At 42.0% G+C, this 7,703-nt stretch overlaps 1 long non-coding RNA gene across 1 annotated transcript; it reads right to left on the bottom strand.

Moving 5' to 3' along the window:
* Positions 1–2,795: 2,795 nt before the first annotated feature.
* Positions 2,796–5,917, bottom strand: LOC124287120. The gene is made up of 2 exons (XR_006901195.1): positions 5,694–5,917; positions 2,796–2,905 (listed from the first exon to the last, which is right to left on the bottom strand). It is a non-coding gene; the product is annotated as an uncharacterized LOC124287120 (long non-coding RNA).
* Positions 5,918–7,703: the final 1,786 nt, after the last annotated feature.

Below are 7,703 nucleotides of genomic sequence, written 5' to 3'. Positions count from 1 at the left end.
ACACTCGATCTGCTGGTTTTGTATCCAGTCAGGTGTCTACGCTGGGAGGTTGAGTGTACCAATCACAAGGATTCTATAATAACTCACTTGTTGCAGAGGTACCCTGAAAGAGGTAGGAGTTCTTGATTGTATGATTTTTCCTTAAATCTGAGTCGCACAGCCAGCAAACCTTAGCGACTGCGGCCACCATCTTTGTTGACACTGGTAAGCTCGGTTGTAACGGCTGATCTGATTGGCTACTGTGAGAAGGCTGGGCCAGCAAAGGGAGTTAATACAATTATCGGGCCAAGCCGTAGATGCATTCAGGGTCTTGTGGAGATTTATTGGAACGTATACCTTGGAGATTATCGAAGATGATATACTATCGACAGGAAGTAATTGGCCGCATGAAATCACGCAGATGGTGGACGGATAAGGTGAGGTGAGGTGAAATTGGGTTTAACGTCGTGCTTGAGAATATTTCGCTCATATGACGACGTGCATGCGTGTGTATGTGTATGTGCGGCTGCTTGTACTAGCCCAGACTTAAGCTGGTTTCATAGTGCTAGCCCACTGATATACCATGCCGCAGTGAAGCATGAATACCCCACTCAGACACATTAAACTGACTCCGAACCGACCAGTGCTTGTTGTACCCCTTAACGCCGAGCGCCAGGTAGGGACCAACAAGTACCCTATTTTAACGTCTTTTTATGACGCGGTCGGGGATCGAACCCGCGACCTTCCGCTCTCCGGGCGGACGCACTAACCACTACACCACGGAGGCGGTCGTGGACGGATAAAAGACTGTTGAAATGTATATTTTCATATTTTCACAACACTTGCTTTTCAGAACCTTCAGCCTCTCCAAATCTCTGATTTATCGTAGTACAAATTCGGGCCAAAATGTCTTTTTCCTGTATTTTCTTCAACAAATGATTAAATTTTGTTTCAAGAAAGCTTTTACCTTAAGGTTGTCCATAAGTTTCTGTGTTTACCATCTCCCGCCCTCCCTGAATTTTTATTCTAACGTGACCTCTTGTCTCAATTTTCCGAAATTGTACACAACGATGGGAAAATACAAATACCCTAAAACTTGCTTATTTATTTATCTTTCTGGGTTTGGAGTTATTTAAATAGTGTTTCTGAAGCAAAACGACTCAATCCATATCATACAAATCTCTTCTTTAAAAAAAAAAAAAAAAATACCAATAATAAATTGCTCAATCTGTGATTTATCATATTTTCGCCTCTCCGCCCTTTCCCTGATTGGCTTCGAAATGGGAAACACATAACGAAACACTGATGGCCTAAACATCAAATGGATTGTCTAATACAAGGAACGCCGCTGTTCAGCATCTCGCTCTTAATGCAATGTTTTCAGGAAACAAAGATCCCATGGAAGAGCATCTTCTCCAGTACACCAGTGTGGGCCTACTTGCTGGTTATGTTCCTCCATTCGTGGAGCAGCAGCGTGCTCTTCAGTTATCTCCCCATGTATATGGCCACAGTGCTCAAGTTTGACGTTGAACAGGTTAGTAAGTAGTGCGTCTCATACTTCCTGACCCACACTGTTGTCCTTTCCGTAAAGTGACCTATCTGAGTGAGTGAGTGAGTTTTACGCCGCTTTTAGAAATGGCAACTGTATAATAGACTTGACCATCCTCCAGATAGTAGGGCTGCGCAATATAACCGGTTCAGACATGAAAACGATACGTATTGCAATACACTGATCGAAAACCGGTATTTTGACATGCGTTCGGAAAATTTCGTAACACTCGGAAATCTTCGGATATTTCCGCTTTTTAAATTGTTCTTTTCCTTGTTTCATTAGTGCCAAATATTACTTACATTTTTATTTTGTCATGATTAAAAGTTTTTATTAAAGGTTAATCAATCATAGTGATTTTATTGTGTTTTTGCTTTATAATCAAGCATTAACTAGATTATAAGTAGTTTTTGTTTAAAAAAATAATTCTTGCAACATATTGCAATACATATCGCAATGCAATACATCGCAATTCTCTGCAATACCCACCCCTACCAGATAGCAAAGGTCAAAAGTTATTGCAGTGGACTCCGTGTATCCTTCAACAAAAAGACGTGATGGTTTATGATTCGGGGTAATTTTGCTGAACACCGGGTGTTAAAAGCTTGATGTGGGGAGAGAGCCCAAAATGAAATGATTGAATGAGTTTGGTTTTACGCCGCTTTTTAGCAATATTCCAGCAATACCACGACGGGGGACACCAGAAATGGGCTTCACACATTGTACCCATGTGGCGAATCGAACCCGGGCCTTCGGTGTGACGAGTGAACGCTTTAACCACACCATCCTCTTATCTGTGATGAATCATAGATGTAGATGAAGTTAGTGATTATTGTTTTAGCCGTCTTTAGCAATTTCACGGGGGGGGGGACACCAGAAATGTGTGAAATTTAACGACTGGCTTACGCCATCACCCCTCAAAAGAGGAAGCATAGGTCTTCCATTTTTCTGCTGCTCCTGTTTAAGATTCTATGGAAGTATTTATTTTCAGATATACCACGTGGGTTGATTATCGGGTCAATATCTGGGGTTATTAATTTTTGTGAACAACCTCTTAAGGGGTTGGTTACCATAACAACCCCAAGGGCGGTTATCTGACCAACTCTCGGTGCGATGCCGGGAACAAGGCTCGGCTTCGCCCCACCTTATTCCCGGTATCGCACCTCGAATAGCACTTTTCCCTTGGCAGATCGGGGTTGACAACTGTATGCCTCTACCTCAAATGTTTTTGTTGGAAACATCTTCAATAAATAAACAAAAACAGAACCATTCAAAATGATTTATTTTATTTACAATATCTGCACACTGCAGTTAAGAAATTGGAACCGGCGAGATCTCCTTCCCCCTTCCCATTCTCCTCAGGGTCACTTGAATCATCTGAAAAATGAAATAGATGTTTAGACAGGATCCTCATAGATAGTTTTGTAATGAATAATTTGAGTTACAACAATGATTAATTTGATGATACATTCCTAGAACGTAAACATGACGTTTACCAACAAATTACATTCATCAATATCAAGTATAGTTTTCATGAAAATCTCAAATACCAATACACTTGGGGTTAGTACAAACTCTTGACCAATGGAATGACAGTTCGGTCGGTGGGCCACTGGCCTATGAGCAGTGCATTTTCCCCTGACCAATAACGTTAAATTGCATTAGAAGAGTCAGTAATGAGAACGTTTTAAATTTTTCCCTAAAATTTTGTTTCCACTGGGAGAAAGAAAACATACCTTCTGGAGTTGAAGCCTTTGTGTACACCTGCAACAGTTGTATAAAATCAATGGTACTATTGAACAATCAGATAAATTCCCAAATTGTGTTTGTTTGTTGTTGTTTTTGTTTTGTTTGTTTTGTTTTGTTTGTGTGTTTTTTTGTGTTTGTGTGTGTGTGTTTGTGTGTATGTGTGTGTGTGATGATTATTTATTTTTATTTTTTATTATTATTTTTTTTTTTTTTGGGGGCAGGGCGTGTCACCCGTTTTGTTCAGGGAGGTTTGTTTTGTGTGTGTGTGTGTGCGTGCGTGTGCGTCATCTTTGTACACATACACTACGGGTTGGGGTGGGTGGGCGTGGTCAGCAATTTTGTACATGACAAGCAGGCGGGGTGGGGGTGGTGAGTGGCCACTTTATATATAAAGTGTTATCTTTTTAACCCGTAACCCACGCTTGAAATGTATTCTATTAGGATTATTTCGAGGGGGTGGGGTTTAGCATTAGGTTTAGGGTTGAGGATAGGTTTCTTTCCATAAAAAACATAGGCCTATATTCTTAGGCATAGAATGATTAAAAAAGAGTACGGGGGTTACGGGAGGATGTCTTTCCCATATAGTTTAGGGGGGAGCATTCACATTATACATGCACCCCCATAACCCCTACACCCATAAATTATGAAGGGCCCTTAGCGTTAATCAGAAGAATAGGACAGTGGTACGAGGTAGTCATCTACATATGAGACACATCAATACATAACAAGCAATTCAATTTAATTTAGATTACTTCATTATCTGTGAATTTAACTTCCTTAATATGACTTCCAATATCCTAATATACTGAGTCAAAAAAGAAACTTCACATTCTTTCTTCAGCGCTATAAAAGAACAAGAGATGGTAAGATGGTTAAATTGTTATTATTTCATTGCTCAGATCTGTGTGATGTACTCGATACACTGACAGTGCCATAATCAGTTCCATTAGGCTACACCGCCGTTCCAAAACATGGGTATACAGAATGTCAAGTCACAAGAATAAAAATGCGAAATTTCTCAGTTCAATATCGTGTATGGCCGTCCCGCGCATTCACCACTGCCAAACACCGTCTCCTCATCGACTGCCTGATGCTTGTGAACACGTGGTTGGGGATTCTGCGCCATTGCTCTTGCAAGGCAGCGCCAAGTTCCTGCAAATTCTGAGGTTGGTTCCTAAGACCACGAAGCCTTCTCCCAAGTGCATCCCAAACGTGCTCTGTTAGATTAAGGTCAGGGGACCTCGATGGCCAGTCCATGACGTTGATTCCAGCGTTTTGAAGGAAATTTCGTGTCAACATCGCGGTATGCGGCCGAGCATTATCATGCTGGAACTGTAGACCTGGGCCATGAGCCGCCATGAAAGGAACGAGTTCAGGGGTGAGCACCTGGTCGCGGTAAGCAGCAGCTGTGAGGTTTCCACGGATGACCAGAAGTCGGGAACGGTTGTTCCCACAGAAAGCACCCCACACCATGCAACTTCCGCCCCCGCATCTGTCGACTTACTGTACACAACATTGAGCATACCGTTCACGACGTCGTCTGCAGACTCTATGCCTGCCGTCCGCGAATCTGAGGGTAAACCTGGATTCATCGCTAAAGACGACTCGATTCCAGTCTCTCTGGGTCCATCGGAGGTGACGTTGGGCCCACAGCATACGTTGACGTTGATGAAACGGCGTCAATATTGGCCCACGATATGGACGTCGAGAATGGAGATTGGCAGCCCGCAACCGATTTCGAATGGTCTGTGAGGACAGTCGACCTCTAAACATCTCAGCCCTGGTTCGTGTAGCCGGCAGAAATCTGTCACGTAGGTGACGTAGGACGATTTGACGGTCTTCTGCTCGTGACGTCACACGTGGACGACCCGACCTTGGGGGATCAGAAGTGGTGCCAGTTTGTTGTAGACGAACTCGCAAGTCATACACAGTACGACGGCTGCATCCCCTTGCTCTTGCGACGTCAATAACTGATCTTCCCGTTTGCAACATGCCAACGGCACGGTCACGTTGCACATTTGACAATCGTGGCATTTCAAGTACCGTTAGAAATGTGGTTTAAAAGAGTTTTTTCAATTCTTGAGGCCAATGCAAACACGTGCATATGAAGAAAACTTCGATGCGAAGATCACGTATTCGACTGCACGTGCAAAACCTGATTTGGCACTAACGTCATTTGCACGACGAATGGATGGGTTTGAGTGGGTTTTACTAACGTTTTTTCTAGAGTCGAAAGATAGGGATCCCATTTCGGATACATAGATGTATCATCAGAGAAAAATTATACATTTTGTGAAGTTTCTTTTTTGACTCAGTATATTTTCGAAAAAGAACCGCTAGATAGGCGGTAATGAGTATAGCTGTTTTGAGTACAAATACAGATATAGACAAATGCTATGTAGGGCACGATACTTACCAGATGGCCAGTTTGCTTCAAAATGCACTCCGGCCTGGAACAGAATCGTCGCAGCTCGCTGAGAAGTCAAGAGCATCTCCTTGTCGCAATTCATTTGCTGTAATGGCAGTTTAAATCACGTGGTTTTACATTGCACGTGATTGTTTAGAGCTCGACTTGCACGACATTCTGGTGCAGGAACGTATTTCGCACACTTATAGTCCGTTTGGGTTCAAATGAGAACGACAAATGATTAAATAACTCGAAATTGGGATAAGTGCATAAAACATAAGAGAGACACATAGTCCTGAAACCTCTGTACCCAACAGGATCTGAAATCAGACGTTTTATTATCGATCACGAAAAAAGTTGTTTAGTAAGAAACCATCATGTAATATTGTGCTTTTTTCACGCTTCACACCGGGGGATGACAAACGGCTGATGGAACAGCGCCTGACCAGCCAGGGTCATCTCACCTGCGTTGCACCTGAACGTTTTCGTGTGTGTTATCTGACCAACTCTCTGTTCCATACCGAGAACAAGGCTCGCCTCACCTTATTCCCGGTATCGCACCTCGAGAAGAACTTTTCCCTTGGCAGATCGGGGTTGACAGCCTGATGCATCTACCTCAATGTTTTTATTGGAAACATCTTCAATAAATAAATACAAAACCATTCATTTTTTTTATTTCATTATATCTGCACATTGCAGTTAATAATATTACACCTAGAATAAGAATGTTTTTGACCTCGTGGTATATGTGAAATAATAACCTTAAGCTCGTGATTGGCTTCGATAACCACCTCTAGTGTACTCTCGGTTCCCCCGAGGTGGTTATCACAGCGAACCACTCGCTTGGCGGTTATTATGTGACCAATAATAAGAGACCTACCTTTGAACTTTGATCAATAGTAAATTCAAATTTCTATCTTGTATTACTATGAAAATTAAATAGTTGTAATGAAAATATATGCCATGAAAATTATGTCAAATATGGACAGGTAAATTCAAAATATACTAGTCCACAGCAAATGCTAAAATAATCAAATACAAGGTGTAATAGTAAAGAACTGGTTATACTGCTTTCTGTGACAAGTAAATTTTCAAAATGATTTTTCTAAAACTATTTAATAGGGGTGGGTATTGCAGAGAATTTTCATATTGCGATGCGAAAGGATGTATTGCGATATGTATTGCAATATATTGCATGAAGTATTTTTAAACAAAAACTACTTATAATCGAGTTACTTCTTGATTTATAGAGTAAAAACACAACAAAATCACTAGGCTTGATTAAGCTTAAATAACAACTTTTAATCATGATAAAAAAAAAATGTGAAAAATACTTGGCACAAATGAAACAAGGACATATCCGAACATTTCCGAGTGTTACGAAGTTTTCCGAATGCAAGTCAAAATACCGGTTTTCGATCAGCGTATCGCAATACGTATCGTTTTCATGTCTGAACCGGTAAATACCGGTAAACCGGTTATATTGCGCAGCCCTACTATTTAATACATATGGACTGGGTTATCTGCTTACTCTGTCAAATATATATTTCGAAATGTACTAGTCCGCGACAGAGGCGGCCTGATAGCCGTGTGGAGGGCCTACTCGTCACTCCGAAAGAGGGCTCTATTTTCCCTCATGGGAACGAACAATCAATAATGCCCATTTCAGGTATCGCCACAATTGGGTGTGTATGGTTTTACGCCGCTTTTAGCAATATTCTAGCAATATGACGGCGGGGGACACCAGAAATGAACTTCACACATTGTACTACCCATGTGGGGAATCGAACCCGGGCCTTCAGAGTGACGAGCGAACGCTCGAACCACCAGGCTACCCCACCGCCCCTGTATCGCCACAAACACAACTGCAACCGTCAGTCACAACTAGAGTCTATTATCCTTTTAATCAGTCAAAAAGTGTCGGACCACCAAATGATGCTATTACGGACTGTACAGGGTTTCGCTTCACCATTTCTGGGCGGTAGGGCGGCCTAGAGGTTAAACATTCGCTCGTCACGC

The sequence above is a fragment of the Haliotis rubra genome, unplaced genomic scaffold, assembly GCF_003918875.1.
Source record: "Haliotis rubra isolate DU_JTF1 unplaced genomic scaffold, ASM391887v1 Scf4, whole genome shotgun sequence".
Classification (NCBI taxonomy): domain Eukaryota; kingdom Metazoa; phylum Mollusca; class Gastropoda; order Lepetellida; family Haliotidae; genus Haliotis; species Haliotis rubra.
The sequence above is the reverse complement of the archived record's forward strand: the minus strand, read 5'-3'. Positions and strand labels throughout refer to the sequence as shown.